General features: G+C 31.8%; 1 non-coding gene across 1 annotated transcript; it reads left to right on the top strand.

Annotated features, from left to right (window-relative positions):
* The first annotated feature begins 5209 nt into the window (after positions 1-5209).
* TRNAG-GCC (transfer RNA glycine (anticodon GCC)) lies at positions 5210-5280 on the top strand. The gene has a single exon. It is a non-coding gene; the product is annotated as a tRNA-Gly (tRNA).
* Positions 5281-12038: the final 6758 nt, after the last annotated feature.

The raw sequence follows: 12038 nt of genomic DNA, 5'->3' as shown, positions 1-12038 counted from the left end.
ACAACTGACCCCATATGTTGTCTTCATATGACAACCATCTACCCCTATGAAGGGCCTACAACTTCCTAAGAAGCCTTGCTTACAGCCCTCTAAACACATATAGAATGACCCAAATCTTGGAGGCAAACTTGGTTGGGGTTGATTGACTTTAATTTTAAATGTTCCAGCCTTCACTCTTAGCAATTCACCCACATAATCATATAGACGACCGTATTGTCGCTCTCCATCACCAACCAAAGAATCCAAGGCAATTTGTTTGGCCTTTCCAGCTTTCCAACCAATTATTCCAACACTAAATGACTTCTTAATGTCATCAATTATTTGGTTGACTGTCATGTTAGCCACATTTACAAACCTATCTACTAATACTTGTGCAATCCAGTTAACATTTGCACTTTTGTTTCCAAAGACCCTTCCACAACTGTGTCGTCCAACCAAGGTTTTCACCCTAAATGTGTGCTTGCCTCCTACCTTGCTAGCCATAATCAGAAAACTACATTTGTTTTTACAAACTGCCCTTACTCTATTGAGATCATTCTTCACAAACTTAACCTCTTTTCCATTTAATACACTATGCTCCAATAGTGCATTTTTAAATTCCTTTAAAGAACAGAACTCCATCCCCAATTCAAATATGAAGTTCTTGTTCATATCATCTTTTCTATACTTTTTAAATTTCCCCTTTGAAAACCTCACATCCTCATCACTATCTACATTTGAATCCAATTCATCACTATTGTATTTATAAATGAACCTTCCCCAACATTGCCTCTTCTAGTCACACATTTCTTCTTCTTTTTCATTCTATTCCACCTATCCAAAACTGGATTAATGTTTCTCCGAAATTGGTCCACCCTATCATTCTGAACACCAAACCCTTCATCTTTATTAGCCATTATGTCTTCTTCACTGTCATCCATACATTCTTCAGCTGAAGCTTCTACTTCCCCCTCAACAACATTCCCCCTTCCTCTTCTTCCCGAAGATAATCATGTTCATCACCACCAACAAACTCTTCTTCTTCCTCACCCATTTGAACCTCTTCATGTTCATCATCACCATCACAGTCTTCTTCTTCCTCACCCATTACAACCTCTTCTTGTTCGTCACCACCATCACACTCTTCTTCTTCCTCACCCATTTCAACCTCTTGCTGTTCATGACCACCACCAAATTGTTCTTCTTCCTCATCCATTTCAACCTCTTGTTATTCATGACCACCACCAAACTCTTTTTCTTCCTCACCCATTTCAACCTCTTGTTGTTCCTCACCACCATCAAACTCTTCTTCTTCCTCACCCATTTCAACCTCTTGTTGTTCATGACCACCATCACAGTCTTCCTCACCCTCTTCTACAACAACATCACCCTCTTCCAGACCCATTCCACCCTCTTGTACAATCTCATCCACTTTGGAAACCACTTCCTTCGTGTCTATGTTTCCTTTTTCAACATCACCCTCTTCCACTTCCTCAGCCACTTCACCACAACTAAGAAAGTGAACTTCCACTGCCTCACTAGGAACATGTTGAACATAGATTTCTACCTCTTCCTTATTCTCCTCTGCATAGTTAGCCAAGTACAGTGCTTCACTGTCATCACTCAATAATCTTACATTATTCATCAGCCTTTGTTTGGACCCCTTCCACCATAGTTTGAAGTCTGCATCATACTTAAATTCTTTAACAATTCCAACTGCTTCAAAATACGACCAACGATTCGGATCAAGTCCTTTGATCACCTGTATCTTTCCTCCAACATACTGTAGCCCCTTATTACTAACAAACTTCCCCATGTGATGCAAACAAATGTCGAAAACCATTTCTAGACCTACATTCAGACATCAACGCTTTACGCACAAATTGGAACAACCATAACCGAAACAGAAAAACAATAGCTTAGCTTACCTTTACGCTTGTCTTTACGCTTGTCTATCATGACCACTGCAACGACCACCGCAAGGACCACCAAGATACAATGCTTCCTGTGAAAGGTTTCGAGTACAATGCTTCGAGTAAAACTACTTTTCCCCCCAATTGAAAAATTTACTTTGACAAATTGTGAACCCTATATCTGATTTCAATCAACAACGTAATTAACAGACTTAATCTCAGTTCAACACTTAAACATCCAACGTGGCAGAGAGTGAAGAGAGTAGCTGATATTTCACGTGGCATCGCCGTTTGTCACATCCACTTAAACTTAACACCGTCCATTTTTAAGGACTAATAGTCAAAGTTTCAAAACTATAAGGACTAAAAACCATCAAAGTTTTGAGTAGGGACTAAAAACAAAATCGTCTGATACTTAAGGGACGAAAAACATATTTAACCCAATAAATAAAAAAATCATACATTTGAATATTTGAAAGTTCATTTTCTTTGTATGAATCCCTCTCATTGTGGTGTATTAGAAACACTAATATTATATTGGTATGACATGGAGTTTTAAGTGGGTTTGGTTGTAAAGTAGTTTTAAATTTTTTATTATTTTAAAAATTGAATTGGTTGATTTTATTGATTGGAAAATGGAAATGGTTACTACCACACCACCCATGGTTGTAATGGTTGCTTATTTTGAACAATGGACGATGGTTGTGGTTGTATACATTATAATAGGCAAATAATATTGGAAGAATTTTACTAATATTTTGAAAAATAATGTCTAGCTTCTCCATGCATCTTTCTCTCTTCTTCTTACACCTTCCAAAATTAAATGTTACTTATTTGACCAACTAAATTAAATGAACTTACTATATTTATTTGTACTTCTTATCGTTCATCTACTCTTCTTCATTGTTCTCACGTTTTTCTTCTCTTCGTGGTTGTTTTGATGGTTATGTGTTCGCTGCTTTGGTGTTGGTTATGCTTCTTCATGGTGCGATCTTTTTATCTATGATAGTTCTTGTTGGTGTGACCTTTGTGATGGTTGATAACAGTTGAAAAACTGTTATTTTCATGATTAAAATTGACACTAAAAGCAACCTTTACACTTAGAAACTAGCTTGAAATCATGCTTTTCTTCATGTTTTTAGAAATAAGAGAGCTGGACAGGTTTATGCTTGATTTTAGTGTTTTTGTGCAGGTTTTAAGGTGAATTTGGTGAAAGAAGTGAAGAAGGAGAGAGTTGAAATCAGAAAAGACAACAAAAAGTGCAAAAAGGAGAAGCCGAAGTCACCGCTCAGCGGTATTTTACCGCTGAGCGGCACTCAGGAGCTTGCGGGAGGTCCGCTGAGGGGCAAAATGGCCGCTGAGGGGAGAAAACAAGTCACGCACTCACCGCTGAGCGGCACTTTAATGGGCTTGGACTTGACTTTTTGTAATTTACGAATGATATATAAACTTTAGGGTTTCCTAGGGTTAGGCATCTTTGGCAGAAACGAGGCAAACACTCTCTCTTCCACCCCTTTGAAGGAGGATCTTGGATGCTGAGGCTTCCTCTTCACCTTTTTAGGGTTTATTCTTTCATTCTTTCATTGTAATTCATCTAGGTTCACCATGAATATGGTGAACTAAACTCTGTATGTTTGTTGGGGAATCAATGTAATCTTTTGAAGCTCTCATATATGGAATCTGTTTTTACATCTTTTAATTAAGACTTATGCTTTCTTTTCATCATTAGTTAGGGTTTTTCCTCTTTGCTTAATGCTTGCATTGTTTAACTCATTCGATGCATGATTATTGGTTTTGTCGATACGGGCACGTACGGGGAAGTCTAGATCTGGGGAATTTCTCCCAATATGATATTGGTTGTCGTTAAGCTCCTGCACTTATGAACTGATCATTAGGAATGCTAGGAATTGTATGAACTCGTGATTAGGGAGAAGCCTTCTAGAAAGGTACTTTAGAGAGTGGCATTAACAATGATGATTTGAATGTTGAATTCCTAAAATATATGAGAGTGGATAAGATGAAATTGACCCCCAACAACATATTCATACATTAATATCATTGAAAGTGTTTATCTTTTGCTTTTTGCCATTGATCAAAATTCATGCATACATGTTTATTTTCTGTCTTGCATATTAAACCTCAAATAGTTCGTCTTTTAAGTCTTAACTAATCAGTAACCAACACAACTAAACTAGGCCGTGAGTCCTTTGGGAAGAACGATACTTGGTCTTACCAAGTTTATTACTTGAACGATTCGGTCATACTTGCCGATTGAAAACAAGTTTGTGACATCATAATTTGGTGTTCATAAATTTGTCAATCAATGGTCTGTGTTCGTGAGGTGTGTGGGAGGTTCAAGTAACACGCATAACCAAAAACCTTTATGGATTCTGAAAATCGTAAAACTCTTAACCAGTTTTTGAAATTCGATTAAAAAATTATTGGATTTCGAAAGTCAATTAAGAAATCAACGAATTCCGAAAATCGTTGAATCCTTAATCGGTTTTCAAAAGCTCACAAGCTCTATCGAATGTTGAAAGTCGATTTAAAGTTTAACGAATTTCGAAAATCATTGAATCTTTAACTAATTTTCAAAAGTCGACGAGCTTTAAACCAAATTTCAGAAGTTGGTTAAGAGTTTAATAAATTTTGAAAATTGTTAATAGTTTTCGAAAGTCGACGAACTCTTAACCAAATTTCAAAAATCGGTTAGGGGTTTATTGACTTTCGAAAACGGTTTTAACAGTTTTTGAAATCCGTTAATCTCCTTAATTTTTTTTATTTAATTTAATTTTTTTGTTATTTAATTTTTAATATCTAAACCTTTTATTATTAGTATTAATATTATTATTAGTATTTAGTGAGATATTGAGTAGTAAATATGTTTATCATAATGTATTATTTGAGAAACTAACTCTCAAAAATTATTGTCCATATAAATTTAAATATATGTTAAAATTTAGATGAATATAATAGTTTTATCAACAATTTTTTTTCATTTCTCTTTGTTTGGAACATAATAATTATGAAATTAACATAGATATTTTACATGAAGAACTTGTTTGTGATAAATGTAAGTTTAATTATTTGTATAAAAAATGAGTAATTTTGAAACAAATAATATCTTTTTAAAGTGTGCATTTATTATGGAATATCAAATGCCTCCAGCATTACAAAAATGACTAAAACAAAATAAATTTAATACTAATTAAAAAACTACAGAGACCATAGTAATTTAAACCAAGTTCAATTCATTTAATAGGATGAGATAAGAAGCTTATAAACATTTTATGCAAATGAGTAACTGAGTCCAAGAAGCACCAGTGGTCTAGTGGTAGAATAGTACCCTGCCACGGTACAGACCCGGGTTCGATTCCCGGCTGGTGCATTGTTCTGAGTGCTGTGATGATAAAAGCATATGATCGATGGGTCGATCACTGTTTCATCTCAAAAACATAGATGAAACATATGCACACCTGAGCTCTTTCTTTTATTATGTCTGTTCTGACAGATTAAGGATGTTCAGTTCTTTCTTTTTTTCAGTTCTGACAGAGATTAAGGATGTTCAGTACATTAACATTAGAAGCTCAGAGAGAATATATAGAGGGATTAGTTCATGGATATTCTGTATTAATGACATATAATATGACAGTACTCCAACCTAAAAGCTTACTTAACACTGAGTGTTTTTGGATCATTTTTATGTTACTTAACTTTCACATCTCTATTTAATATTAGACTTTCAATTCATATTTTATAACATGTCATATTCTTAAAAAAAAATTCAAAATCATTTAAGTAATAATATTCTTCACCATGGTTTGTTTACATCATAACTCTCTTTTTGTTTTTCTCTTTTATGACAATTCCAAACAATTAAGGTTTAATCCTTTACTACATCCCTATTTATGTACGAATTTCTCAATTGGGTCCTCGTTTTTTAAAGTATATCAAAATGGTCCTTAATTTTGAAAATTCATATCAATTGAGTCCTTTCCGTTAAGTTGGCTGGACGGCGTTAAAAAAATTGATGAGTGAGATGCTAAGATGACGAACGAACGCTCGTCCAGCAGCGAACGAACGCTCGTCCACCAGAGAACGAACGCTCGTCGACCTCTTACTGCTGGACAACCGTTCGTTCCACACTGGACGACCGTTCGTTCTCTGGTGGACGAGCGTTCGTTCGCTGCTGGACGAGCGTTCGTTCGCTGGTGGACGAGCGTTCGTTCGCTGGTGGACGAGCGCTCGTTCGTCATCTCAGCATCCACTCATCAATTTTTTTAACGCCGTCCAGCCAACTTAACGGAAAGGACTCAATTGATATCAATTTTCAAAATTAGGGACCATTTTGCTACGCTTTAAAAAACGAGGACCCAATTGAGACATTCGTACATAAATAGGGATGTAGTAAAGGATTAAACCAACAATTAATATCTCATGCAACCTGAGCTTTCTCTTCTTCTTTTTTCTGTTTACTTGGTGTTGCTTCAAAATCTGCACCAGTGATCTAGTGGTAGAATATTGTCTTACTCATGTTTCTGTTTCTGTTTTACATATTTGGCTGAAAGAATCTTATATTATATGATAATGAATTGAATATAGGTAACAAATAGGTAATGTGATACACTATCGTTGAAGGTATCAAATTAATACTACTTTTCAAGATAATTTCAGTATTGTCAAGTCAGTATTCAAGAAAGTAGATAGAGTTAAAGTAACCTTGAATCGTATATCAACGAATACGGAATTGATTTTCAATATTTGAATCTTATGAATGTTATACAATGCTCAGGAATGAAAGTGAGAAACTATGCTAATGAAATTAATGTTTGAAGAATAAAGAGGAAACTTAGAAACAATTATGATGAAAAAGGCTAATTCCACTGTTTTTCCAAAATAGATTCATCATCGGTTATACACATATAATTGTTCAATTGATTATTGTTCAAGTTTCAAATTAATTAAAGTACATTCTTAATTAATTTGAAGGCGATCATGCAATTAACCAAATTAGATTATCAATCAAATGCAAGACATTTCTAGATTATTCAGAATGAATACATTCTGAATCAAATTAATCATGTCTATTCTTAAATCTCCTAACCAAATTAAAAGTTAATTAATCAAAATAAATTCTCAATTAATTATAGATAAAATTATTACCACCAATCAAAGTACATTATCAATTGATAGCAAAAACTCGTTTAATCATATAAAAGTTCCTAAATTCAATCAAAGTAAATTCTCGATCAAACCTAGAAACCCTTGAACTCATATGATTAATATGCATGTAGATTCAAACACCTTATGATGCAAAGATTATTGCTTTTAATATGATTGAGAGATGAAAGACATAAAAAGATAGTAACTCAATTCAATAATCAAAAGAAACAATTGCATTAATTCAACATAACCTCAGAATCCATAATGAAATTATGGTGGAATAGCCCTAGGAGCTTAGCCCTCCATGAATGGAGTAAAATACATGATAAAATAAAAGTGAGAGGAGTGGTGGATGAATGCTTCCAAGTGGAGAAGTCTGAGAATGAATTGTTCATCCCCTGAGTCTCTTTATATACGCTTGATTGGACTTGCACTCTGAATCTTCTATTGATAAGATCTTTTATCTTATATTTAATATCTTTTAAATATTCAATAGATTTAATCAGTTTTTGATAATATTTTGATAATATCTTTTCTAGATTCAAAAAGATTTGGCAAATATTATCTTATGATTTTTATTGATATAGTTAAATAAGGTAATTATTTAACAATATTAAATAAAATATCGTAAGATATATTTTCTCCAAATTATCTTTTAAAATAAATTTGCCCAAAATTACATTTCAATCCTTTTTATTTTATTTAAAATTACACAGAAGTCTAGAATTTTTCTCTAATTGCACTTTAGTCATTTCTTTCTTTTCAAAATTGCATATGAGTCCTGAGTTGACCAGATTGAACCAGCTTTGACCATTCAAATTCTTGCTTTAAATGAATAAAATTTTAACTTCAGCTACACAAATAAACATTAGAACATCCAAAATAATTTATGCAACTAAGAATCGCATTTTAAGCATCTTTAATTCTCAAACACAATAAATTCAATCGTCACAAATTCACTTTAAATCTTTAAGCACATGAATCTCTTCGAAAATTTGAATTTTAAAACATAAATGTGGACATAAATATGCACTCATCACACCACCACAGTTATCCTTTTGCACTCCTAGGCAAAACTGACTAATTTCAAGACTTTGTTCTGGGTCATTTTGCATTTGGAGCAAATGAATGAACAACACCAGACATAGATCAATCATCTAGAGATCACTTTATCATGGACATGCAAATGAAATTGCTTTATTCTTCACACATGAGTTAACATTTTTGTGTTCCAACTCTTAAATAATAAATATACCACATATTTATCATAGGTTAAAATTAGATAATATACCTCAAAATAAATTAACAAATACATGTGTAAAGAAAATGAAAAAATATAAAATTAAATAAGATAGTTTTGAACAAAAATATTTATAATTATTGTCACATCATAAAATTAAGTTCTATTCATATTACATGATTTTAAAATTATTTGATGGCATGTTTATAGTTAAATGATTGATAATTATTAACTTAAAATTAACTTGTTTAATGAACACCTTGTTTTTTTTAACACATTCTCTTATTATTATATGTAGATACTTCACCTTTTGCCCTTGTCATTTTTTTTTTTTGCAATAGATCTTCCCACAAGGCTATAAAAATTCAACTTTAATGATATAGTAATATAGTAGACAAATCTAGACCGGGACATAAAACTCTTCAATCCTATGTCATAATTAAAATAACAATTAAGGTTTATTTTATACTCTTCTAAGATTCAATTTCACAAATTAGCATAAAATATAACCAAGTGTATTTTTTCTATTATTAGTGCAATCAATGATGTCTAGATTAAAGTAGTTTATCTCCTCCAAGTCATTACTTTATATATATATATATATATATATATATATATATATATATATATATATATATATATAAACATGTAATTTTTTTGTTCCTTGGAGATATTTCATTTTATTTGTAGTTTTTCAATGATCAACCTCATAATTACTCTTCCAAAACTCTAATTGTAAATGAAAGGTTAACATAAACCTAAATATACATAAAACTTTCAACAACTTAATCATATGAAATATTTTCATATGTTCCTATGAAAGGTCATCTTTCAAGACACTAACCTTATTCAAATCTACTTTTCACAATGAAAGTCACATATGGTGAATAAGATCTTATGTTAAATCTCTTTAAAACTTTGTTGATATAAGTATTGAGACAAATCCAACATACCTTGAGACATTTCTCAATGGATCTTAACGTCAATGGTATAACATGTTTCACTCATTGATGACATACCCCATAATCATGACCAATCATACTCAAGAAGAGTTAGAGTCATATGTGGAAGGTAGGCATAAACTCTTATCATCATGGGCCATGAGTGAGTTATTAGTTTATTAGGTTTATTTTAGACCTTGTTTAATGGTTCAAGTAATTTTTTTGGACCTTGTTTTTTAGCCTTAGGTTGTAGTGTAAGGTTTTGGGCCTAAAGGAAATGGTCCTATGGAGACACATGGATCTAGGTTAAAATCTCTAGCTTAGAGAGCAAACCTTATAGAAGCTTATGAGTCTTTGGCTAGAATGGTCTCTAAGTTGCTTTCTTTTTGTGAGACACATGCTCTTGTCATGGCATGCTCCTAATGGAGAGAACTTCTCCTTATTAGTGGTAATGTGTCATGCTCCTAATGGAAATAATTTCTCCTTAGTACTAACCATGTGTCATGCTCCTAATGGAGAGGATCTCTGGAGAGGATCTCTCCTTAGTAGTGGTCATATGTCATCCTCCTAATGGAGAGGATTTTACTTTGGTCCTTAAGTTAGAGTATTAAAGTTTTGCTTTTAGAATTTGGAGACACCTTTAGGGTTACCTAAGCTTATAAATAGCGGTCTCTTCCCTCGTGTAAATTCACCTTTGAATTTATTATTGTTATGCTACTAAATTTGTGTCATATTACTTAACTTACGTCACCAATATTAGAGCACCCCATCTAAGTTTTCTCTAATCACCCTTCCTTCTTAAGAATTGACCAACCCAACCTCTTTTGAGAGCACCTAAACACCGCCATATACCCTTTCTTGAGTTATATAGCTTGGAGGAGGAGTCACTATCTCACTACATCAAACCTACCATATTTGCACAATATTCCCACTGCCATTAAGTTTTCACAACCACCAACCCATTTGGAAGTATTCTTGCTAGAGTCATACAACTTGGAAGAGCTTATTCCATCATTTGGTAATCAGAGCTTAGGTTATTTTTGTTAATCATTGTGTTTTTCTAATCTTGTCTTGTTATTACTATCTTGGAATGGTCAAAATCAACATCTCTTTTTTGTGGTGTAATTAGATTTTAAAATAGAAAAGAATTTGAGATAAAAAAAATTGTAAGTGAAGAGAAAGGTGAGAAAGTTATAAAAGCTTAAGAGAGAGAAACGAAAAAAAGAAAGAAAAAAATATAGAGAGTGGAGGGCTGCGCTTGTTACTGTTTTTTAAGTTATATGTAATATCATTAAGAGCATGTTTGAAGAAAAAAAACAATTTTAGATATATATATATATATATATATATATATATATATATATATATATATATATATATATTACAAGACTTTTTATTTTGATACTTTTAGACATCAAAATGAATGAAAATTTTCAAGACTAAACTTATAAGTTATAACAGAAGAATACTTATTTTGGAATTGAATTCGGTTGTGATCTAAGTTGATCTTGATTTTATGTAATCATTATAGTAAATTCTAAATATAATATTTTGTGACTTAAATATATATTTTTGTCTTAAATTATTTTTAAAAAGTTGTATGTTAATTTTAAGTTAAATTGTATTTTTTTAGTTTTTATATTTTGTGAAATTTATATAAAACATTTGTTTAATAAATAATATGTAAATTTTATATTATAGTTTATTGTGTAATTTCGTTTATCAAATAAAAAAACATCTCATACCGTTTGCTTGAAAGTATTGTATATAATTTTCATGAAATACATAAACAAAATAAATATATAATTTAGTCTAAAAGTGAAACAAATTTTTTGAAAATAATTTGAAACACATCTAATTTGAAAATAATTTGAGTTTTTTTTTTTAATTTTTCTCTTGGATTAATGTTCTTATTAACTGTGAAAGGAATTAAATTGCACGATATCTACGTATTATTCAAATTATCGCCATTAGTCATCATATATGTCCGAATGAAAATTACTATAGACATTTTAGTTGAAGAACTTGTTTGTGATAAATGTAAGTAATATTGAAATTTTTTTTTTCTTTTTTTTGTGACGTATTTAATCTGGGATTTAAAATGTCTCCATCATCATAGAAAAATAGACATTTAATTATCTTTTTAGTCAAATAAAATTTTATTAGATACGACTAAAATAAAATAAATTTTATTAACATTTATTTATAATATAAAACAATGTTTATTGGTAATTGCAAACGAAAGCACCAGTGGTCTAGTGGTAGAATAGTACCCTGCCACGGTACACTGATGGGTCAATCACTAATTCGTCTCATAAACGTAGATGAATGCTAAATTTTGTTTATATTATGTTTTAATTTAATTTTATGGAGATCCAGCCGAGCCCAAGTGAAATTATTTTGACGCTCACTTGATAAGAATGCAAATGCGACTGAGTAGGTTAACCCAGTAGATGTCATACTAACAATCTCTAACAATGGCAACCGATATTTATTTGTTTTGTAAGTTGAATCTATTAGCAAAACAACATTAAATGCATTCAATAACTTGATTGCATAAGGATGTGTCCAAAAGAGATCACTAACAACTTCAAAATCCTCTGCACATCTACTTCAATGTATGTAATTATCCCGATCCAACATCATCATCAATTGTTGCAGCTTAGTTCTCGACCCTCTCAATGAGCGTTTATATGTATACCTTGCTGTGTAAACTTGTTTTATTGTAGTTACATTATGCTCATTATTTTGTTTCAGAGTCAACAAAATATTTGCTGGTGTTACTTGGATTTTAGTCATATC

This window comes from Vigna umbellata, chromosome 11 (genome assembly GCF_029865625.1).
Source record: "Vigna umbellata cultivar VRB3 chromosome 11, Vumbellata_1.0, whole genome shotgun sequence".
Lineage (NCBI taxonomy): Eukaryota > Viridiplantae > Streptophyta > Magnoliopsida > Fabales > Fabaceae > Vigna > Vigna umbellata.
Note: the sequence above shows the minus strand (reverse complement) of the source record. Positions and strands in the feature narration are given on the sequence as shown.